This window comes from Salarias fasciatus, chromosome 23 (genome assembly GCF_902148845.1).
Source record: "Salarias fasciatus chromosome 23, fSalaFa1.1, whole genome shotgun sequence".
Classification (NCBI taxonomy): domain Eukaryota; kingdom Metazoa; phylum Chordata; class Actinopteri; order Blenniiformes; family Blenniidae; genus Salarias; species Salarias fasciatus.
Window position 1 is genome coordinate 38399152 of NC_043766.1, and position 25284 is coordinate 38424435.

General features: G+C 47.3%; 3 protein-coding genes across 3 annotated transcripts in view; 1 reads left to right on the top strand and 2 right to left on the bottom strand.

Annotated features, from left to right (window-relative positions):
- Positions 1-25284, bottom strand: part of LOC115382179 (NACHT, LRR and PYD domains-containing protein 3-like) — a 1352480-nt gene that overhangs the window by 754683 nt on the left and 572513 nt on the right. The window lies entirely within an intron of this gene.
- The window catches only part of LOC115382194 (NLR family CARD domain-containing protein 3-like), a gene marked incomplete at its 3' end in the record, with an annotated part of 1416821 nt that overhangs the window by 613904 nt on the left and 777633 nt on the right, over positions 1-25284 (bottom strand).
- The window catches only part of LOC115381318 (NACHT, LRR and PYD domains-containing protein 3-like), a 70929-nt gene continuing 59660 nt past the window's right edge, over positions 14016-25284 (top strand). Inside the window, exons 1-4 of the mRNA XM_030082597.1 lie at positions 14016-14104; positions 15343-15442; positions 16028-16176; positions 24852-24940. The gene's annotated coding sequence lies outside the window, so the exon portion shown is untranslated. The remainder of the gene's footprint in view (positions 14105-15342; positions 15443-16027; positions 16177-24851; positions 24941-25284) is intronic.

Genomic DNA, 25284 nt, shown 5'->3' on the forward strand with positions numbered 1-25284 from the left:
CAGGAGCCGGTCCACCCCGGGCGCCGGACGCCCGGGGCGGGCAGGGCCGAGAGCCCAAGGCCCAAGAGCCCAGGAGCCAACCCCCCACCCAGGCGGAGGGCCATGACCCCCCCGGGAGAACCAGCCCACACAGGCGGCTACCCACCCCGGGCCAGTACACCCCCCAGCGCTCCGGCCACGCACCCCGAGATCCAGGGCATCACGGCCCCCCCCCACCCCCCCCCCCCCCCACCCCACCCCCCACCCCACGACCCCCACCCGGAACCCACCGCCCGGCCCACCCCTCCCACCCCCTGTCCTCTCCCGCCTCACTCCCCCCCGCCCCAACCCAACACTCATACTGACACACACACATGCACACACGCACACACACAACCACTCATCCCTAAACCAAACGCACACACACACACACTCACATTCCAACACACTCACACCCTCTCACGCACACGCTAACAAGCACGCGCACACACACACACACACACACACACACACACACACACACACACACACACACACACACACACACACACACACACACACACACTCCATCCTACCCCAAACACACTCACATTCCCGCGTCATCCAACTGTCACATCCTGTGGGAGACACCCCCGGAAGGCAAGGGAACACCGAACCCCACATCCAGGACCCCCCGCCACCCACAACTGCCGCCCCCACCCCCCCACCCCCCCGCCGCAGACAGGTATGCACCCCTGAGCCAGCAGCCCCCCAAACCACAGCCGCTCCAAACCCCCGGCCTGTGGGGAAAACAACAGCCCCCCCCGCCCCACCCCCCACCAGAAGGAATCCGGAAACGGGGGCGCAGAAGATCCCATTGCCCTCTCTCCCCCCCTCCGTCTCGTGAGTGTTGATGGAGTATATGTTGTTTGCGATTAAAATTTGAGGGTCAGTAACCACACCGTGCCGCGAGTGAGGCCAAACGAGCAGTCTCATCTACCTGAACAGCCCCACCCCCGACACAGCGCGCCAAGACCCCCCGACGTGTGTGTTTGTATGTATTTGGTCGTGTTAGATGACTAAGTGCAATTAAGACTGAGAGGCGAGCCACCGAAGCGTGCAGTGATTGGGGCCACTTAGATGGCCCCCTCCACCACACCCAACTTGATAAGCCCGCCTCCCAAAGCCCTATGTGTGTGTGCATGAGAGCGGGGGGGAGAGGGGGGTTCGGGGATGCCGCAGCACCCCCGTCACCCAGGAGCCCCCCGATGAAGGATAGGGCCAGGAGCGCCACCCCCCCCCCCCCCCCCCCCCCCAGGACCAGGGCGGACAGCGACCATGGCCAGAGAGCCACCGACCCAAGAAGCACACACCCATCATGCATCAGGAGGAGTGAAGGTGAGGACAGACAGGGGGCAGCAGAAGGACCCAGACCCAGGGCCCACCGCCCCCAGGCCCACCGGGGCCCCCCCCACAGGACACCGCACTCTCTCATACATAGCTCCAATCGCCCACACATATACACACACGTACAGACATACATACATACTTACAGATACACACCCTCACACACATACATACCCCGCTCACAGATACATACCCACACACACATACACACTTACACATACATAGTCACACACATACACATACATATCCAGATACACACCCACACACTCACATACACCTACATAAATACCCACACATACAAAAACATATATACATACTCACACATACACACCCACACACATATACACATACACGTACACGCACCTTCCCCAACCCCCTAACCCCCACAGCCCACCACCCCCCTATCTACCCCCCCATCCACCCCGCCCCGTCCCCCACCACCCACCCACCTCCCCCGCCACCCCCCACCCATCCACCCCACCCCCCTGTCCCCCACCACCACAACCACCCACCCCGATGCCCTGAATTCCGGGGCAGCAACCAGACACCAGGGCGTGCACCGACCCAGGCCGGGCAGCACGCCCGAGCCGACCGGCCCCCCCAGCCAGGTCGACCCCCTCACCCTCACGGAAGGAGAGAGCCCCCAGGCACCAGGGCCCCCAGCCACACCCGCCCCAGGACACCCCGGCCGCCCGGACATGAACCGGCACCCGCCGACCCCGGCCCCCTGGGGCCCCCGCCCCACCACCGCCAGACAGCCCCAACAACCGGCGGCCCCCCCACCCCCAATCCAAACCAAACACGAAGACAGCCCCCAGTGAAACAGCCCAGATCCCGACCCCAAGACAGTGCCAACACCTGCAGCCATCAGGCCCCCCCCACCAACCACCGACCCTCAAAGAGGAGAGGCCCTCATCTTCCCCTTACATTAAGTGATGGAGCTGATCACAGGGGACCAGAGGGAACCAGATTCAGCTGATTGATCCTCTGAACAGACAGACATCGTCTCCAAGCTGATATGATCTAATAGAAGATTCTTAAACTGCCCGTTACTCAGATTATTTCTGGATTTCCAATTTACAAGGATAGTTTTCTTTGCGATGCACAAGATGGTGAGAACCATGTAGACAGAGTTTATCAACATGTTAATTTCACCCAGATCACCTAAAAGGCACAGTGTGGGAGTTGCAGGGATATTGCATGTGAACCATGTTGACAGGTCTTCACACACCTGAAGCCAGAACCTCTGCACTGGTGTGCAGGACCACAAGGCATGGAGGTAGTTGTCAGTCATGTTATCATTGCAATGTGAACAGATATCAGATTGTGATAGACCCATCTGGAACATCCTTCGTCCTGTATAGTGAATTCTATGCAGAATTTTGAATTGTATTAGTTGTATATTTGAATTCTTTGTCATTTTGAAAGTATTTAAACATATTTGTGACCACGCATTTTGGTCAAAGTTGTTAGATAAGTCAGCCTCCCATTTTAAGGTCGGAAGGAAGATTTCATCTTCTACCTTTGATAGTATTTTATATATCTTTGATAGCAACTTTGGGGAACTGAGGTTTAAGAATTCTTCGACCCCGAGAGGTAGCTGTCCCTGCAATTGATTAAAGGTATACTTTTTACCTATGATAGATTTAAGTTGATGATATTCTAAAAATGCTGTGCTGCTGATTCCATATTGTGAGATGAGAGCATTGAATGATAGAAAGTTGCCATTTTCAATGATATGTTCAAGCTGGCTGATTCCTTTATTTCTCCACTGAGTGAAGTTGATCATCTTTTTGTTTTGCAGGATGTCCGGGTTGTTCCAGATGGGTGTGAGTTTACACGGGATCAGAGAAGATTTGGTTAGCTTTAGAAAGTCCCACCAAGCCATTAAAGAGGAGCTGATGTTGACACTTTTAAAACACCGATGGGATTTGATGGTGGGACTGATGAATGGCAGGTCAGAGATAACTAGATCCTCACATAATGCTTGCTCTACATCCAGCCATGGCTCATCTAAATTGTTCGGTTTAAGCCATTTGGAGATATATTGCAGCTTGCTGGCTATAAAGTAATTACTGAAGTTAGGCAAGTCTAGTCCACCTCTGTCTTTAGTCTGTTGTAGCGTCTTTAAACTGATACGTGATGGTTTATTTTTCCAGAGAAATTTAGATATGTATGAGTCCAGTGATTTGAAGCAGCCAGACGATGGTTTGGTTGGTATCATTGAAAATAAATAGTTAACCTTAGGTAAAGTCATCATTTTAATGGTGGCAACCCTCCCCATAAGAGATATAGGTAAGCGTCTCCACCGTAAGAGGTCATCCTCTGTTGATTTCAGTAACGGAACGTAATTTAGTTTTAAAAGTTCTGATATCCTTGGAGAAATGTTTATGCCTAAATATCTAATGTTTCCAGACTGGATTGTAGCATTGGGTATACTTTGTAAATCACAGTTTATAGGCATGGCTGTAGTCTTAGACCAGTTGATAGAATAGTCAGATATTAGTGAAAATTTGTCAATAAGTGTGATTGTCTGGGAGATAGAAGATGGAGAGTTCTGCAGGAAAAGCAATACATCATCTGCATAAAGACTTATTTTATGTTCTGTCTTATTGTTAGCCAGGATCCCTCTGATGTCTTTATTTTGTCTTATAGCAGCTGCCAGAGGTTCGATAAAGATGGCAAACAGTGAGGAGAGAGTGGACAGCCCTGTCTGGTTCCTCGCTGCAGACAGAAGCTTGGAGAAGTCTGCTCGTTAGTCTTCACACATGCAGCTGGGTTGTTATATAAGATTTTAATCCAGTCTATGAAAGACGTTCCAAACCCAAATTTGGTTAATATTCCAAATAGAAATTTCCAATTTACTCGATCAAAAGCTTTTTCAGCATCTAAAGAGATAATTATGGATTCCAGATTGTGTATTGTAGCGTAATCTATTATATTAATTAATCTGCGCATGTTATTGGATGAGTGTCTACCTTTAATGAACCCTGTTTGGTCAGGATGTATTATGAGCGGGGTTACCTTTTCTATTCTTCTGGATAGGGCTTTGCTGATTATTTTAAGATCTACATTTATTAATGAAATAGGACGATAACTGGACGGAAGTGTGGGGTCTTTCCCTGGTTTAAGTATTAAAGTTATTTTGGCTAAGTTCATATTTGAGGGTACTGTTCGTTTATTTTTTATTTCCATTACCATTTTATGAAAAGTGGGAGCCAACATGGTCCAGAATTCTTTATAGAATTCTGCTGGATAGCCATCTGGACCTGGAGCTTTATTGTTGGGCATATCCTGCAGAGATTTATGGAGTTCATCCAGTGAAAGAGGAGAATCCAACACTATTCTATTTTCATCTTTCAGTTTTGGAAGGTTAATATCATTAAAAAAAGTATTAATTTCCTCATCTGTTGTGTCTATTTGTGATCGGTATAATCCTTGATAGAAATCTCTAAAGATATTATTGATCTTGTCCGGGTCATGGCTGATGTTTCCTTCTGAGTCTTTAACAGCTGAAATTGTGTTTTTCTCCTTGTTTGTTTTTAACTGATTTGCCAGGAATCTTCCAGATTTATTACTATGCTCAAAGTTCTCTAAACGGAGTCGTTGGATCAGGAATTGAGTTTTTTTTATCTAGAATTTCATTCAGTTCAAGTTTAGCTTTCCTTATATCCTTCAGTATGTTCTCTTGTGGGGAGACATGATCAGCCTCCTCCAGCCATTTAATTCTTAATTCCAATTCTAAAGTTCTTGAAGCTTCTTTCTTTTTCTTGTGTGAGGAGAAGGAAATTATTTTTCCCCTCATCACTGCTTTCCCTGCCTCCCAAAGAACACATGCTGAAGTATCTGGCAAGTCGTTATTTTCTAAATATATAGACCATTCTCTTGTTAGATAGCTAATAAACTCTGGATCTTTAAGTAATGATGTATTAAATCTCCAGTTTCTAGTTGGTGGTTTATTCTTCTTATTTCTGAGAGTAAATGAAACTGGTGCATGATCACTTATGACGATGGGATGAATTTTGATTTCTGAGATGTCATTCATCAGTGTGCTGCTAGTTAAGAAATAATCTAATCTAGAGTAGGAATGGTGAACTGAAGAGAAGAATGTGTATTCTCTTGCAGTGGGGTGGTGAGAGCGCCAGGCATCGCAAAGACCAAAATCCTTCATGTACTGTTTCACAGTTTCTGAGGATTGCCAGAGTCGTTGACTTCCTGTGGTACTCAGTCTGTCCAATTGCAGGTCAGAAACCATGTTGAAATCCCCTCCTATAATCAATGTGTGACCTGAGTGATCATCCAGTGAGGAGAAGAGGGAGTGAAAGAAGGAGGGGTCGTCAACATTAGGTCCATACACGTTAGCAATGCAGAGTTTAACATTCTGGATAGATAATGTGATAATAACAAATCTGCCTTCTGGATCTATGATTGAACTGTCAGTAGAGAAGTTTAACCTTCTACTGATAAGAGTTGCTACTCCTCTTTGCCTGGAATTGTAACAGGCTGAGTACACGTGTGGAAACTGTGTTGATCGGAGAAGATCTACTGATGAGTTTGTTAGATGAGTTTCCTGTAATAAGACAATGTCTGCCTGCAACTCCTGAAGCCGATGGGTAATTTTTAATCTCTTTTCCCTTGTACCAGCCCCACGGATATTCCAGGAAACGAAATTAAGAGTGTTCATGACTAGACAGCTATGAGTGTTACATGCATTTCACTAAACCTGGTGTCTGAATGGAGCCCGTTGTTTACTGGTGTGCACCCTGCATGTCAGCTGAGTGTGCGTTCTGAATCTGTCTATCAACATGCTTATAGTGCGCGTGAACCTGTACAGTGATGTGTGTCAATAAGCCGATGTCCCGGTGCGCCCCGCGTGTCGGGTTACTATGGTAACGGGTGCAGCTACAGTGAAGCGTGAGAGGGTGAGAGTGAAAAAGGGTGAAGAGAGAAAAAAGTGAGAGTGAAAAAAGAAACAAATGCTTAAAAAAACACATCCACGGTGAGCAGTGCAGTGGAGACGGGCAGTGACTTACTATTAATTAATTTATGGCTGTTTTATGTATCAATATTACGGAGTGATTATGGGATAGTGAGAATACAGCACCTGAGATCAGTAGAGCCACGGAGTGATGTTTGGGTCGCGGAACAGCTGGCCGTTGATGAATAATTTATCAATGGCGATGACGGCGCGGGAGCCCTCCGAGATGGATTTTTTCCTGATCGGGAACAGAACTCTGCGCCGATCCAGGATCTCCTTCGGGAATTGATCGTTCACGCCGTAGTGGGTTCCCTTCAGCTGCCGGCCCTGGCTCTTCACCTGCTCCTTCTGTTTGAAGTTAACGAATTTGGCCACGATGGGTCTGGGTCTGGACTCGCCGGGTCTTCTCCCTCCCAGGCGGTGGATCCTGTGGAAGGAGATGTTTTTCACCGCTTCCTCCGGGAGCTTCAGCTGCGTTCTGAGGAAACTTTTCACCGTCGCCTCGGGGTCCTCCTCCGTCTGCTCCGGGATTCCAGAGAACACTAAGTTGTCCCTCATGCTCCTGGCCTGGAGATCGATCACCGTTTCTTTAATCTTCTTGTTTTCCTCTGACAGTCGGGTCATCCCCTCCGTGAGGGTCTTCACCGACTCTCTGAGGCTGACGTTCTCCGCCGCCAGCGCCTCGACCTGCTGCTGGCTGAATTCCAGCGACTCGCGCACAGCCTGGAACTCCTTGTGGAGGATTTCCAACAGGTTCAGGCGAGCATCGAGGCTGGAAAGTTTCTTATCTATGGAGATAAGAACGTCCGTCGAGTCGTTCGCAGGTGGAGAAATAGCTCCAGACGATTCCTCCCGCTGTCTCTTGGCTTTAGACGAGGAAGTAGAGGGGGTGGATGTTTGATTCGGCTTCCCCATGACGATCCGGAAGCAGCGATCTATGTACTCTGTCAGGCTGGTCGAATCCTCTTCACTGTGCTCCAGGGTGAACCTAAAACACACTAATTTCTCTACTTCTACGACTTTTTAGAGCCGAGTTAGTGAAATTCAGTAAACAAATGAATCTGTCAGCGCGCTTAGTTTGAATCTGCCGTCTCACAGGAAGTGCGTCACTTACCACATCACACGTCACCTACCTGCCCGGGGTTACCCTGTTGCATGGACAATGTTGTGGAAGTAGGCTTGGGTGTGGACTGTTGTTTGTCTGTGCGTGAGGTTACTGTTACTTCACATAATCCCTCATCATTAGTCCAATGACCCTCTAAAATTCCTTTTTTTATGTGCAGGACTGGAAGCTGCAGAGTGGGTTCTGGTGTGGAAACAAATGGATTATGTGGTGAGAATGTAGCTGTCACAGGAATGTAGGGTGGTGGCTGCATCTTACCACCAGGTGGAGTCAGACGGTCTCCAGGAGGAGTTGTCAGTGGGAGGAGTGGATACAAAGTAGGCGTCGTGGGCTGGTTCTCAGTCACAGGCGAAGGCACGCCCTCAGTCTTAGTCTCCGTCAGAGGAAGAGTCGCTTCCTGTCTCTCGCCAGCGCTCGAAGAGGAAACTTCCTCCCCACTGGACGGGCGGGCACCGCCCTTTGATCGCTGCGCGGCGCAATGTCCCATTGCCATGCATCGTGAAGCTTCCAGCCACTCATCAATCTCATCAATCAGCGCACTATCTGTTTTACGAGCATTCCCCAGCAATCCTGTCTTTCTGCCATCTCCCAAAGCCTTTTTCTTCTTCAAACACGACTCCTCCACCTTACGCATTAAATCATACAAGTCAACAGCTTTCCACAGCGGTGGAAGAAACCCAGACTTCACACTCCCCTCCACCCACTCTCTCAGCTTCCTCTCCCTCTTTTCTCTGTCCTTCGGCTGTCCATTCACTACGCCTATCTTACAAATCGCAGCCTCCACTTGCTGACCAAACGAGGCATTGTTTTCCGATTTCCCAACATCATTCAGATCAAACCAATCTATCTCACGATCAAATTCTCCGTCCATTATTTAATTATTTAATTATTTAATACACAACACAACTCTTGGATCCAAATATCACCCACACTGGTCGGTTTTTATCTTGAACCGCCGAAACAGGAAACAGCAAGTTTTTCTCTCGAACTGCAAGAAACGGAATACACAGTTTTTCTCCCGTTAACTGTCAAACGGCACACGGACCAGTTTTCATCCCGAACTGACAAACGGCAATCACACTAGGGTTTATTCTTTAAAACCCTCACATCAAAATACAGACCAGTTTCTCTCCCGAACTGATAACGGCTAACGGACCGATTTTTCTTGAATCGACAAACAGTATCCAGTGGCCACAATTTTTTTTCATCAGTTCTGCTGGGTTACCACACGAAAATAAATTCTCAGGTTACTCGGCGTCTTACGCCAAGACAACGGTCCTCAAAATTCTGAAGGAAAAATCCTTCTTACCTTTAAGGTTCACCCGGGTGATTTTGCAGACCGTCGCCGGGGCTCCGTCGCCGAGTACCGAACGTCCTTCCTCCCAGTAGCCGCTTCTTTTCCAATCAGTTCAATGAAAATCACGTCGGGGTCACCAATTGAAGGGTTTTTCTCTGTCTGGGAGAGGATGAAATCAGTCGGAGCCGAAGTCCAGCAGAAATGATGTCTTTTATTACAAGATGCGCAATCAGGGAGCAGATTCACACAGTTCAGAGTCTGTAAGTGAAAAAGCCGAAGCGGTTCTCATCCATCACTGTCTTATACCTTCTCTGAGGTGTGGTCACTATTACATCAGTTACTAAGAATCTTCTGAAGAGCAGCATTAAGCAAAACAAATCCTTAATAAGCAGCCTGTGCAGGGGTCATAATGACCTGTACCATTATGACCCGTACCAGGCCGTGCAGGCACTGCCATCCCAGCAGGACACATCAGCAAGCAAAAGCTTCCTTTAACAGTACAGAGTATCACCAGTGTATTTTTCACCCTTCAACATCCACCCTCACTCGATCGGTCACAGGTTGCTCCGCCTCCTCCTGGCCTCCAGTCAGAACTCCACCTTCCTGAGAGTCCAGACCAGCAGCTCCACCCACAGGACCCTCCTTAGAGAGAGGCTCCACCTCTGCTCCACCTCCAACAGTATGCTCTCCATCTTTGCTTTCACCTCCTCCACCTCCTCCTTCTTCTGCTTCAGTCCTTTCTCCACGCTTTTGCTCCTGGTCACCTCCTCCTCCGCTCCTGTCGTCTTCTCCGCCTCCTCCGCCATCGCTTTCCTCTCCGTCACCTCCTCCTCCTCTCTCCTTCGTCACCTCCTCCAGCAGCCTCCTCCTCCTCTTGCCTCCGTCACCTCCGCCAGCAGCCTCCTCCTCCTCCACTTCTCTCTCCTCCGTCACCTCCTCCAGCAGCCTCCTCCTCCTCCGCTCCACTCGTCTCTCCTCCATCACCTCCTCCAGCAGCCTCCTCCTCCGCTCCACTCCTCTCTCCTCCGTCACCTCCTCCAGCAGCCTCCTCCTCCACTCCTCTCTCCTCCGTCACCTCCTCCAGCAGCCTCCTCCTCCGCTCCACTCCTCTCTCCTCCATCACCTCCTCCAGCAGCCTCCTCCTCCTCCGCTCCACTCCTCTCTCCTCCATCACCTCCTCCAGCAGCCTCCTCCTCCGCTCCACTCCTCTCTCCTCCGTCACCTCCTCCAGCAGCCTCCTCCTCCACTCCTCTCTCCTCCGTCACCTCCTCCAGCAGCCTCCTCCTCCGCTCCACTCCTCTCTCCTCCATCACCTCCTCCAGCAGCCTCCTCCTCCTCCGCTCCACTCCTCTCTCCTCCATCACCTCCTCCAGCAGCCTCCTCCTCCGCTCCACTCCTCTCTCCTCCGTCCCCTCCTTCACTCCTCTCTCCTCCGTCACCTCCTCCAGCAGCCTCCTCCTCCTCCTCCACTCCTCTCTCCTCTGTCACCTCCTCCAGCAGCCTCCTCCTCCTCCTCCACTCCTCTCTCCTCCGTCACCTCCTCCAGTAGTGTCCTCCTCAGGTGTCCCTCCTGTCCACACTTGAAGCGTCTCATGTTGTCTGTTGTGAAGAACAGGGTGTAGTCCGTCCCTCCATGGTGACTGAAGCTCAGGTTTAATTCCTGGTTGTTGTTCTTGAAAACCATGAAGAGCTGTCTTCTGTAGCTCACCATGTGGTGGAGTTCAGGGTCTTTGCAGCCAGAGGAGACACCACCTGTCCAAACCTGGACAGGGTGTTAATAATGTCCACATCTCTGATGTATGGAGGAACGTTCCCCAGGACGACTCTTCGAGCCGGTGTGGACAGAGGAGGACAGGAACCGGCAGGTCTCTGATCACCACACCAGCTGAGACCACGGTGTTAGCTTTTTCCTCCTCAGTAGCAAATATCACCACAGCCCCGTTCATCCTGGCAGTGGAGACGATGTTAGCAGCTCCAGTAATCCCTGCCACTGCCTGGACACACTCCTCCAATGCCTGGACACACTCCTCCACTGCCTGGACACACTCCTCCACTGCCTGGACACACTCCTCCACTGCCTGGACACACTCCTCCACTGCCTGGACACACTCCTCCACTGCCTGGACACACTCCTCCAATGCCTGGACACACTCCTCCACAGCCTGGACACACTCCTCCACTGCCTGGACACACTCCTCCACAGCCTGGACACACTCCTCCACAGCCTGGACACACTCCTCCACTGCCTGGACACACTCCTCCACTGTGGACACTCCTCCACTGCCTGGACACACTCCTCCACTGTGGACACTCCTCCACAGCCTGGACACACTTCTCCACTGTGGACACACTCCTCCACCGCCTGGACACACTCCTCCACTGCCTGGACACACTCCTCCACTGAGCAGAAAAAGTCAGGTGTCATCCTGAAACCGTGCTTCCTGGTTAGCCTGGTGTAGTCCATGGTGCTAACAGCTAGCGCCCTGCTAGCAGCACCACAGACCCACCAGACCAGGAAACAGTCCACAGAAGCTCTCAGAAGCCAAGCTTCACTCCACACAGCTCACTGAGCTCCCATGATGAAAGTTCTCTCAGTAAAAGCAACACTAAAAGACTAAAATCCGCCGTTAAAAGAGTGAGAAGCCTGTGAGCCTCTTCACTCAGTAAAAACGAGGTAAACAGTCTCTCTGTGTTTAAAACAGCAGGATTGAGGATTGTTTCCTGTTGAGCTCTGACTCACCTTCAGATCAGAACGTGTCTGAACACAGTGTGATGCTCGCTGAGCATGCAGGAGCTCAGGCGATACACACAAACACTCAGACAGACACACTTTCCCCCTCTCTCTCTCTCTCTCTCTCTCTGGACACACAAACACACTTCAGTGACTGCAGTGAATCAGAGTTTGCTGTGATGAAATGTGTTTAAATGATGGACTGAAGGAGGGGTCAGAGGTCACTGGCTGCTTCCTGCTCCAGAACAAAGCAACATGTGAAACACACCCACAGGATGTCAAACCGTCCAACACTCCTGATTGGTCCAGATCAGCACGGTGACTGAGTCCACATGCAGAAAACCAAGAGAGCAGAAAGACTGAAGATCAGTGTGATCATGAACATGTGAATGTGATCATACAAACATGACCTCTGACCTCTGAGAAGTCCACAAGCAGCCCAGAGAGGCTCTCAGGACCCAGACAGTCCACAGAGATCCCAGAGCCCAGACCCCAGCCACCACACCAGGAAGACGTCCACCTGTCCAGGAGGGGCAGCGGAAGACCCCGTCCAGGACCCCCAGCAGCCAGGGGCTGCATGTGCACATGTTGGCACTGACAGATGTAGCGGGGGCCTGGAGCCAGTCCCAGCTTCATATGGGTGGGGGCGGGGTCACCCTGGACAGTCCACCAGTCTGTCTCAGGGCCAAAACAGAGACAGACAACCAGGCACGCTCACACTCACACCTCGGGGCAACTTAGGGCCATCAGTTCACCTGATATGCATGTTGGACTGTAGGAGGAAGCCAGAGTACCTGGAGGGAGCACACACACACACAGGGACACACACACACACACACACACACACACACACACACACACACACATTCAACGCTTACACTAGGGAGACATGGCATGGCACTGAGGATGACAGAAAACACCCCCAGCAACTAACCAGATAAAACTCCAAGGGTGAAGGACCCCTGGTCCTATCAGGACTTTAGACTAGAGTAATGTGGCCCCGCCCCCTGGTCCTATCAGGACTTTAGACTAGAGTAATGTAGCCCCGCCCCCTGGTCCTTTCAGGACTTTAGACTAGAGTAATGTGGCCCCGCCCCCTGGTCCTATCAGGACTTTCAACTGGAGTAATGTGGCCCCTCCCTCTGGTCCTATCAGGACTTCAGCCTGGAGTAATGTGGCCCCGCCCCCTGGTCCTATCAGGACTTTAGACTGGAGTAATGTGGCCCCGCCCCCTGGTCCTATCAGGACTTCAGCCTGGAGTAATGTGGCCCCGCCCCCTGGTCCTATCAGGACTTTAAACTGGAGTAATGTGGCCCCGCCCCCTGGTCCTATCAGGACTTTAAACTGGAGTAATGTGGCCCCGCCCCCTGGTCCTTGTCAGCACGCATACTGATGGATTTTGTAATGATTAGAGATTTGAGATCGTCCTTTTTTTTTCAGAGCAGAGAGCAAGGCTTTACAGTAATCTCCATTTCCCTCCTGCTGGCCTGAGAGAGAAACAGGTCACTCTGGATATATTGTTTAGATGATTAAAAAACAATCTTAGTTATAATTTTAATAAATGGGATCAATTTCAGTTCAGAGTCAAAAATTCTAAAAGTGAGTCTCGATGTCGTCCCCACTGCCTTTAAAACAGCGGTGGTGAAGAAGAGCGATCGAGATCCTAATGTTCTTCATAACAGCAGACCTGAGGCCGACTTACTGTTTTTCAGTAAAGTTTTAGAAAGACTGGTTTTAACCAAGTCAATGATGTTTTGATCATAAATAACATTTCAGAAAGACACCAGTGTGGTGTCAGAGTGAACCACGGTACCATCAAATCATTTTAGAAGTGGTGGGAATGGGATCTAAAAGGCAAGAGTCCTCGATCCTTCAGAGGACCAAGAGTCCTTCATCCACCAGGTCCAAAGTGTGGAGAAGAGGAACTGGGGGTTGTCTTTATTCTCTGAGATAACTTGAGAGAAACGGGAAGTTCCTGCCTATTTTCACTGCATTATGATGAATGTTGAGCTGTTGCCGTAGGATCTGGTGATGTACAGTCAAGTACTTGGATGTCCTCCACCTCCTTTCAGCTCTCCAGCAGATTCTTTTCACTTTGTTGATTTTGTCATTTTTTTCTCCATGGAGGTTTAGTTTGCCTTAGGTGGTTCTGGATAAACAGTTGAAGATGGATGGATGGATGGATGGATGGATGGATGGATGGATGGATGGATGGATGGATGACTCTGTTTTTGTGCTGCATCTACAGCTGTATAACTGGATTAGTATCACACTTCTGCATATTTGGCTTCAAGAAGGCTGTAGGTTCATCTCAGAAGGTGGATTTGAGCACATTTCATTGTCACTGTGAATTGAAGGCTTTTTTCCATCAGAGTGGGACGTTGTGAGTGGAACTGTTGTCCTTTTTCTGAGCTCAGTGTCGGGATGGGATTGGATGTTATTGAGCCGTGCCTTCTTCGTGTCTCCACATGTGTGTGTGCTGCTGTGCTGCCGCTAAACTGTTCCTGACGTCACTGTGAAGGTGGATTTAAACGCCGTCCTCACATCAGACACACCCAGACAGACAGCAGGACTGAGCGGAGACCAGCGGCAGCATGAAGCTGATCTGAGGTGAGGAACATGGAGATCTGTCTGACTGACTCTTCTGCTTTGTCTCACAGCTTTTCTAACATCAGGGTTTGATTTAAAGACTGTCACAATACAGAAAAAAGTCTTTGATTGACTGAGTGTGTTTGTAAGAGATGCAGTGATTTGTTTGTGTGTGTGTATTGTGTGTGTGTGTGTGTGTGTGTGTGTGTGTCTGTGTCTGTGTGTGTGTGTGTGTGTGTGTGTGTGTGTGTGTGTGTGTGTGTGTGTGTGTGTGTGTGTGTGTGTGTGTGTGTGTGTGTGTGCGGGTTTTTCTATGGTCGTGGGGACATTTCTTGGGTCCCCATGAGGGGAAACAGTGTTTTCTTGACCATGTTGTTGTCACTGAAAAAAGTAAAAGTGCAAAAACATTTCTTTAGGGTGAGGCATTGTTGTGGTCTGGGTTAGGGTTAGGGTTAGGGGCTAGTAAATGCATGATGTCAATGAGTGTCCTCACATCGATAGAAATACAAACGTGTGTGTGTCTGTGTCTGTATAGATGAGAATGTTTGTGTGTGTTCATGCAAACATGTCGAAACACATTGTGACACTTTGCATATTCAGGTGATCTTATCTCTGAACCACTCCCTTCTTCATCAGAATTTCTACACACACAGACAGGTCCACACACATCCAAAAAGTCAGACAGGAAGGAGCAGGAGGAGTGACAAGCAAGGAGGCAGAGGAGGAGATGAAGAGGAGGAAGAAGTGGAGGGGGGGGGGGAAGAAGTGGAGGAGGAGGAGGGGGACGACAAGGAGGAGGAGGAAGAAGTGGAGGAGAAGGAGGAGGGGGGAGGAGGAGGAAGAAGTGGAGGAGGAGGAGGAGGGGAGAAGAAGGAGGAAGAAGTGGAGGAGGAGGAGGAGGGGGGGAGGAGGAGGAGGAAGTGGAGAAGGAGGAGGAGGAGGAGGAGGAGAAGGAGAAGGAGGAGGGGGAAGAGGAGGGAGGAAGGCAGATTGTGTAATATCATTCTAAATTGAGTCATCAGGTCACATGACCCGGAGAGTGACAGATGAGAAGAAGAAAAAAAAGAGCAAACAGTCAGCTTGGGCTTGAGTGAAAACTTCTTCCAGATCAACTTTTATTTGTCAAATGGTTAAAAAAAGACCTTTTCTGAGAGGAGAATTTCTAGCATTTCATTTATTGGTTTGTGTTTTACAGCAGTCAGACTGATGCTTCAGACCAGAGGCCTCAGTTAGTGATCAGTGTGTTTTCCTCCCATCAGACTCCATCATAACTGACAACAAACATCTTCATGAGGATGAGAGACGGAAGACGAGGAGACTTCTGACTTCAACTCTGACGGAGAACGGAATCCAAAGCATGTGAGTTATTAAACACTGCAGAGCTGTGTTCAGCAGGGTCTCCTCTGTCATCTGATCAGGGTTTAAAGCTGATAGGAGGAGATAGTCTCTCTTCAAGGGCTACACTGGAGGGAACATCTTATTTTGAAAGGCCAGTTAGTAACTTCCTGTTGGATTGTTAGGTTTACACTTTAATTAGTACTACTACCCTGGAAAAATTGTATTAACTGCATATTAGGCCATTCCTGAGACAAGTTCACCAAGGTTATAAGACGTTCTGCTAAAGTGTAAACATACCCACACGTTCCGGAGATATCAACACACACTCACTATTGTTCCAAACATCCTCCATAAGGATGTCAGCTCTTGGTTGGCAGCTGACATCAATATCAAATTGTCCAATTGCGAACAAAGTCCAGCCTATCTGTCGGGGCCCAGCCCAGAAGAACATGGAATAAAAACTCTGTTTCATCAACTATCAGGATCCTTTCAGGGCGAAATACTTCATATCTTTCCCTGTAATGTCCAGCAGAGCATCACATCTGGCTATACTTAAATAAATGGTAATAATCTGAAGTCAGTCGTTTTGGCATTTTTCATACCAAGCACAGAATCAAAGAACCGGGTGGAGTCAGCTGGACGGAAGTCCTGGACTCCAACAATTGGTGCCGTGACCCGGATTCTTCTTCGGAACCACGATCTCTCCAGACGGGCCTGTCTTCACCACCCAACGACAAAGGAGCTCCAATAAAGAGGTGAGCAGAAAGCCTTTTCTAAAGTTTCTGCCGGACTTCGGACTGTTTGTCGTTTGGGCGGAGATCAGAGGTCCAGAAGAAAGATCCTAATATTCGTAAGAAACGACTCTTTAGTCCTTTTTCTCTATATAGCCACATGTAATGTATAAATCACATAGAACACACATAGGGAAAGTTAATAAGTGTCCGAACTACATTCTAATTGGAAAACATAAGGACTCAAATGATTCTGGGAATCGGCCCTCTGTCAAAACGACGGGTGTCCGGAAATTTTGGAAAATCACTAGTCTGTGACTCGGTCGGTCTGGGACCGCCGGTGAATCACCGAAGACAATCTGGGACTGTGGACGTCTGGGACCTGGGGTCTGGGACCCAAGGGAGTCAGGGACTCGCCTAAGAAATAAGGACACAGGGACAGATCTTCATCTTTATTGTTTTTCACATCAGCTGTGGGGTGGTTCCTGTGCTCTGAAGTGAATTAAACCCTCGGGGGCTCACGCCCATTGTACGGGGGTCTCCAGGCACAGTTCTGTGGGGACATTGTGGTTGGTGATAGTGCAAAACAATAAAAACGGGCATAATTTGAATTGGCTACCAGAGGACACTGACTCTGAGTCTGTTGTAAAAGGGAGACCAGAGGGGTTGAGAGAAGGTTAGCAAGATTTCCCAGTTCTACGGGACTAAAAGTGGAAATACTCTCAAACCGGCGACTCGGGCCTGGGCCACCCCCAGGTAGAAACAGAGCCCTCTGCCTCCCCGGCGCGGTGGATAGCGGGACCCCATGTCCCCCACTGTAGACCACATCAGACAATACGAGCAGTGTGTGTGGAACCTTTATCGGCGTGATTTGTGTTTTCAGTGAATCTGTGGCAGTAGGCCCAGGGGACACTGCTAGAGCCGACCCTCGTATCTTGACAGTCACTCGGTTGCTGTATGGCGCTTGACCTCTCGGTGCTCAGTCTATCGCCTCCCCAGACGTGGGGACATCGGCAGTCAGACCCTCACTCCTTGACACTCACTTGATTGCAGTAGTCGTTTGCCCTCTTGGTACTGAGTCCATCACCTCCCCAGACAAAGAGGACACTGGGAGAACCGACCCTCATACTTGGACACTCACTCGACCACAGAAAGGCGTGTGACCCAGTGGCGTAGCTGGGATGGATTCCACATGGGTTTTCATATGTGTCAAAGGGGCCCGCATGTTTGGCATGCCGCATTGCACAAAAGAATAGAGGACAGAAAAAAGCCAAAAAAGTGCAGTAAATAATCATAATAATATTACGCGTGTTCTATCCGCAAGGAATCTGCTCTTTTGAGAACAGGAACTACTTGTGATACAGCTTAACTGCTACTCAGTAAATAAAATGTGCGGAAACGATCGTTCAGTTCTTCTCTGTTACTGAGAAAATGGTGCATCGCATGTTTGAACACATTACCACTTCAGGGGCCCTTCTTCTTCTGTGGCATCTGTGTAAAATAAGGTTGAACATGCAAACAGCACACCCAGTGGCATGAAGTGCAAATGCAGTCATGGCCCCATTAGGTTGGTTCCTGACGTGTCAGAATGGCCCAGTTTACATGGTGTTTTTTCAATCCGATTGTAAACAATCGTATTAAACGCCAGTGTATTCATGTACGGCATACAAAGCGATCCACAATGAATCTTCGTTTACAAGGACCCTGTGTGAAGAGGATTATACAGCGTCCTGCGACAGGAGGACAGAGTCTCTGGAGGAACTTTCAGGTCTTCCTCTCTGCAGCAGCAGTCCTCAGTGCCGAGCAGAGAGTTTTATCTGCTGATCTCTGCTCAGATAATGTCCTAACATCTCCATGATACGTGCTGAAGGAGCGGCTGCTCCCCTGGCCGGAGCACCGCCGCCCAGCGCCACGTCTCGGTGTGAGCTCTGCTTCGCATGCCGATGTTTCGAATGAACTGGTGCCCATGTTAACTTGTGACCAACAGACTGAAACATGTAGTCGTTCTGGCGAACGTCACTTATCAACAGTTACAGTGTATACGTTTAAAGTCTTTTGTGCTGTTATCAGCATGTGTTTACACAGACCTCTGCCGTCATTCGTTAACACGGGAACCAGTTAATCCATAACACCGGCCGTGGCGCTTGTCAGTACCTGATCCGTACCCTATGATCCGTACTCGGAACACGATCCGTACCAGACGGTTCTGCACATGTTGACCGCATCATTTTTTTTTTTTTTTTAATAATTAACAAAAGACAACAATACAAAACAAACTCTGGTGGAGGAAACACAGTGATACTTCCAGTTTTTTTATGTGATACTACATACTGAACACCAAGAAACAAAAACACAGCTAAACAAGAAAAGAAACAGAGACTAGGGAGCACACAGATAACTTAAAATGAACTGTGAGTTGGGAAATGCAATTATGACGACATAAGGTAGTATCTAAAGAAAAGATGGAAAACCAAAAGAGCTAACCATACAATGAAAAGTAGCTTAGAACAGTAGTGACTTAGAAATCATATGAGAGATCATAGTAGCTGCCTTCCAGTCTTTTAATCTAAGTAATGCTGAATAATATAGTTTAAATTCATTCATAAAACATGAAAAAGAGGTTTTGTTCTCTTTCCATTTACTACAGTGGATGTGGTATTTGACTAGAAGGATGACAATATGTATTATATTAGAGTTAGATGAGCTTAGATTGCCCATATAGTATAAGGTGTGGGAAATGTTCAAGGTAGAAATCTTTAGTTTTCAGGATAACCAATTTCTAATATCAAACCAAAATTGTTGTGAATATTGACATAAAAAAAAAGAAATGCTCCAAAGTTTCATCGTCAGAATTACAAAAGGTGCAAGGATCAACATCAAACTGAAATCTTCTTTTAAGAAATTGGGCTACCGGATATGTTATTGATCATTTTAAAGTGAGTCTCTTTCACTTTAGGAGGAATAGGCCATTTTATGAATTTTGAGTCTGCGTTGGTCATATTAGATTGATTGTCTATAGTAGGCAGCTTCCTGGGTAAGGCTCTGTTGTAATCTTAGTAGATCTTTTGTTTTCTGGCTTTAGTAATAAAGTTATTATTACACTTCGCTTCAATTAAGTTACAATCATTCACTTTTAAAACTGGGAGTGATGCAGCCACATCAGAGTGTAAGAGGGTATTTCTGATTAACTGAATTAACGGTAAAGGAATCACTTTGCATACCTTTTGGAAATCCTTGTAGGAACACTTTATATTTCTCTATAAAGGTTGAGAAATTTAGGAGATTTCCATGACAATCTAATAAATCTTTCACAAAAATAACACCCTTTTCGTACCAATACTTTTTAAATATTGATTTTCTACCAATTATAATTATTCTGCTATTCCACAGAGTGGATCCATGGGGAGAGAAATTGTGGTTGAATAACATTTTCCAAAAGTGAAGGATTTGTCTGTGGAAGTTGGATAATTTGATTTGAATCATATTAATCTCAAAATTACATTTCAAAAGACATTCAATAGCACTTAGCTGTTTAAATACTGAGTTCGGGATGTGGAACCACATGGAATTTGGTTGCACAAGAAAGGCTTTTAACCATTTGATCTTAAATGTACCAACCACTGATTCAAAATCCAAGGCATTAATACCACCCCTCTCATACTCTTTAACTAGTTCAGATCTTTTTATATAGTGCGCTTTGTTTTTCTACAGAAAATTAAAAATAATTGAGTTTTCTTTTTTAGCATTCTTGGGAGGTATATACATAGAATGACAGGGATAGATAACCTTAGAAATGCCCCCTGCTTTTGTTGACAGGTGTCTTCCAAAAATAGTCAAGTCATGTGCCCGCAGCATCACGACATGATTTACGGCGAAACAGCTCGTTACGGCAACTCTACTGGGACAAACTTTATTAAGGCGTATGTCTGTTTAAAGTTTAGCAAAATTACACACGAAAAAAAAAAGATCTGTGTGTGTGTGTCTAGTTTAGAAAGATACATTTATTCTATTATCTTACACAGAAATGATAATTTAAACATCTTATACTGAAAATGCCATGAATGAATTTGAATGAATGAATGAATGAATGAATTTTTATTTCGAGCTATTGCAAGGTAACAATTTTTTTTTTTTTTGACAATTTACAGGAGTCGACATGAGATGTACAACACTCGAAAAGGAGTAGGAAGAAGAAAAACTGATTTAATTTAATTTATTTTGTTTGTTTTATTTCATTAAGTTGTAAAATAAAAAAGTTTCATGTAAATACAGACAGTCACCAAACAAGAATGAAAGGGAGCAGAGAGAAGACAAGTCTGATGATGTCTACCCCTTTATCCCCAAAATCAATTCCAAAAAGGTCAAATTAAGAACAACAACAAAGAAGCATGAAAATATATATGTACATACAGACACAAATGCACGCGCGCGCACACACACCTACACACTTATCATACAATAAAATAAAATAGCTGCTGGCCAACACAGACAGTGACGTACCATTAGTTCTTCGATTACAATTAACTCAGTGTTTTTCACAACAACAACAAAAACAGGCATTTCCCCGTACTTCAATGCAGTAGGTCAGATGTGGAACGATCATGGTGTTATATAAAACGTACAATGCTTTGTCATCCAGTGAATCTTTTACTTTGTGTAATATAGCTATTGTTTTGAATATTTTTGTCTTTGTATACTGGATATGTAGGACCGATCCCTGTGGTACTCCACACGTAATATACTGCAATTTGGATTTTGAATTATATATCTGCACAAACTGCTTTCTACTGTCTAAGTAACTTGAAATCCATTTATGTGCCATCCCTCTAATACTGTATTTGCTCAGTTTTTTAAGAAGTATGTTATGAGCAATGGTATCAAAAGCCTTTTTGAGGTCAACAAAAACACTTACAAAAAATTGTTTTTTTATCTATTGCGGTGGATATTTCTTCAGTTAATTCCATTAATGCCAATGATGTGGAGTGATTGGTTCTAAATCCATACTGACTATTGCTCAAAGTATTGTGTCTGCTTATGAATTTGTCCAACCTGATTACAAACAATTTCTCTAGTATTTTTCAAAATTGTGGAAGTAAGGATACCGGTCTGCAGTTGGAGAAAACATGTTTATCTCCATTTTTATAAAGTGGAACTACTTTGGCTATTTCCATATTCTCAGGAAATACCCCTGTTGAAAATGACAGATTGCAAATATATGGAAATGGTTCAATAACCAGTTCAATTATACTTTTTACCAATATCATATCTATTCCAACACCATCAGTGGATCCTTCACTTGCACAACTTTTCACAATATTCAGTATTTCTTCTTTTCCGACCTTACCAAGAAAAAATACTATACACATTATCCATAATTATGTTTTTATTTGCATTGTCTTTTGCATTGTCTTGCATTGGATTCTCCTGATTGGTCCAGGGTTCTCCTGATTGGTCCAGGGTTCTCCTGATTGGTCCAGGATTCTCCTGATTGGTCCAGGGTTCTCCTGATTGGTCCAGGGTTCTCCTGATTGGTCCAAAATTCTCATGATTGGTCCAGGATTCTCCTGATTGGTCCAGGGTTCTCCTGATTGGTCCAGGATTCTCCTGATTGGTCCAGGGTTCTCCTGATTGGTCCAGGGTTCTCCTGATTGGTCCAAAATTCTCATGATTGGTCCAGGATTCTCCTGATTGGTCCAGGGTTCTCCTGATTGGTCCAGGGTTCTCCTGATTGGTCCAGGGTTCTCCTGATTGGTCCAAGATTCTCCTGATTGGTCCAGGGTTCTCCTGATTGGTCCAGGGTTCTCCTGATTGGTCCAGGGTTCTCCTGATTGGTCCAGGATTCTCCTGATTGGTCCAGGGTTCTCCTGATTGGTCCAAGATTCTCCTGATTGGTCCAGGATTCTCCTGATTGGTCCAGGGTTCTCCTGATTGCTCCAGGATTCTCCTGATTGGTCCAGGGTTCTCCTGATTGGTCCAGGGTTCTCCTGATTGGTCCAGGATTCTCCTGATTGGTCCAGGGTTCTCCTGATTGGTCCAGGATTCTCCTGTTTGGTCCAGGGTTCTCCTGATTGGTCCAAGATTCTCCTGATTGGTCCAGGATTCTCCTGATTGGTCCAGGGTTCTCCTGATTGGTCCAGGGTTCTCCTGATTGGTCCAGGATTCTCCTGATTGGTCCAGGGTTCTCCTGATTGGTCCAGGATTCTCCTGATTGGTCCAGGGTTCTCCTGATTGGTCCAGGATTCTCCTGATTGGTCCAGGGTTCTCCTGATTGGTCCAGGATTCTCCTGATGCTGAAGCCTTTCTCCTGGCCTGCTCTCATGTGGAATTTCTCCTGCTGGCCCCTGATTTCACAGTGAAATGACTCAGTGGTGTTTCATGAGATGTGGTCCGTGACCCCCTGACAGCCACCCTGAATGGTCTCCTGTCCCACTGTCCAGACTCTGTCCCTCTGGAGGACTGAACACAGCTGGTCAAAGGTCAGATCAGCACAGTGACTGAGTCCACATGCAGAAAACCAAGAGAGCAGAAAGATTAAAGAACAGTGTGATCATGAACATGTGAATGTGATCATACAAACATGACCTCTGACCTCTGAGAAGACCACAAGCAGCCCAGAGAGGCCCTCAGGACCCAGACGATACACAGAGATCCCAGAGCCCAGACCCCAGCCACCACACCAGGAAGACGTCCACCTGTCCAGGAGGGGCAGAGGTCCAGGACCCCCAGCAGCCAGGGGCTGCATGTGCACATGTTGGCACTGACAGATGTAGCGGGGGCCTGGAGCCAGTCCCAGCTTCATATGGGTGGGGGCGGGGTCACCCTGGACAGTCCACCAGTCTGTCTCAGGGCCAAAACAGAGACAGACAACCAGGCACGCTCACACTCACACCTCAGGGCAACTTAGGGCCATCAGTTCACCTGATATGCATGTTGGACTGTAGGAGGAAGCCAGAGTACCTGGAGGGAAAACACACACACACACACACAGGGAGAACATGTAAACTCCACACAGAAAGGCTCCAGGCCCCGGCCAGGATTTGGACCCAGGGCCTTCTTGCTGTGAGGTCAGATCACCAATCACTACACCACCACCACCAAAGTGTGTGTGTGTGTTTGTGCATCAAACATGTCCATACACATTGTGACACTCCCTGCATACTCAGGTGTTCCTGTCTCTGAACCACTCCCTTCTTCCTCAGAAACAACCCCCCCTTCTCACACACACACACACACACACACACACACACACACACACACACACACACACACACACACACACACACACATTCAACTCTTACACCTGGGAGACATGGCATGGCACTGAGGATGACAGAAAACACCCCCAGCAACTAACCAGATAAAACTCCAAGGGTGAAGGACCCCTGGTCCTATCAGGACTTTAAACTGGAGTAATGTGGCCCCGCCGCCTGGTCCTATCAGGACTTTAGACTGGAGTAATGTGGCCCTGCCCCCTGGTCCTATCAGGACTTTAAACTGGAGTAATGTGGCCCCGCCCCCTGGTCCTATCAGGACTTTAAACTGGAGTAATGTGGCCCCGCCCCCTGGTCCTCGTCAGCCTGTATACTGATGGATTTTGTAATAATTTGAGATTTGAGATCGTCTTTTTGTTTCAGAGCAGAGAGCAAGGCTTTACAGTAATCTCCATTTCCCTCCTGCTGGCCTGAGAGAGAAACAGGTCACTCTGGATATATTGTTTAGATGATTAAAAAACAATCTTAGTTATAATTTTAATAAATGGGATCAATTTCAGTTCAGAGTCAAAAATTCTAAAGAGGAGTCTCGGTGTCTTCCCCACTGCCTTTAAAACAGCGGTGGTGAAGAAGAGCGATCGAGATCCTAATGTTCTTCATAACAGCAGACCTGAGGCCGACTTACTGTTTTTCAGTAAAGTTTTAGAAAGACTGGTTTTAACCAAGTCAATGATGTTTTAATCACAAATAACATTTCAGAAAGACACCAGTCTGGTTTCAGAGTGAACCACGGTACCATCAAATCATTTTAGAAGTGGTGGGAATGGGATCTAAAAGGCAAGAGTCCTCGATCCTTCACAGGACCAAGAGTCCTTCATCCACCAGGTCCAAAGTGTGGAGAAGAGGAACTGGGGGTTGTCTTTATTCTCTGAGATAACTTGAGAGAAACGGGAAGTTCCTGCCTATTTTCACTGCATTATGATGAATGTTGAGCTGTTGACGTAGGATCTGGTGATGTACAGTAAAGTACTTGGATGTCCTCCACCTCCTTTCAGCTCTCCAGCAGATTCTTTTCACTTTGTTGATTTTGTCATTTTTTTCTCCATGGAGGTTTAGTTTGTCTTAGGTGGTTCTGGATAAACAGTTGAAGATGGATGGATGGATGGATGGATGGATGGATGGATGGATGACTCTGTTTTTGTGCTGCATCTACAGCTGTATAACTGGATTAGTATCACAGTTCCACATATTTGGCTTCAAGAAGGCTGTAGGTTCATCTCAGAAGGTGGATTTGAGCACATTTCATTGTCACTGTGAATTGAAGGCTTTTTCCATCAGAGTGGGACGTTGTGAGTGGAACTGTTGTCCTTTTTCTGAGCTCAGTGTCGGGATGGGATTGGATGTTATTGAGCCGCGCCTTCTTCATGTCTCCACATGTGTGTGTGCTGCTGTGTGGCTGCTGGACTGGTTCCTGACGTCACTGTGAAGGTGGATTTAAACGGCGTCCTCACATCAGACACACTCAGACAGACAGCAGGACTGAGCGGAGACCAGCGGCAGCATGAAGCTGATCTGAGGTGAGGAACATGGAGATCTGTCTGACTGACTCTTCTGCTTTGTCTCACAGCTTTTCTAACGTCAGGGTTTGATTTAAAGACTGTCACAATGCAGAAAAAAGTCTTTGATTGACTGAGTGTGTTTGTAAGAGATGCAGTGATTTGTTTGTGTGTGTGTATTTTGTGTGTGTGTGTGTGTGTGTGTGTGCGGGTTTTTCTATGGTCGTGGGGACATTTCTTGGGTCCCCATGAGGGGAAACAGTGTTTTCTTGACCATGTTGTTGTTACTGAAAAAAGTAAAAGTGCAAAAACATTTCTTTAGGGTTTGGCTTTGTTGTGGTCTGGGTTAGGGTTAGGGTAAGGGG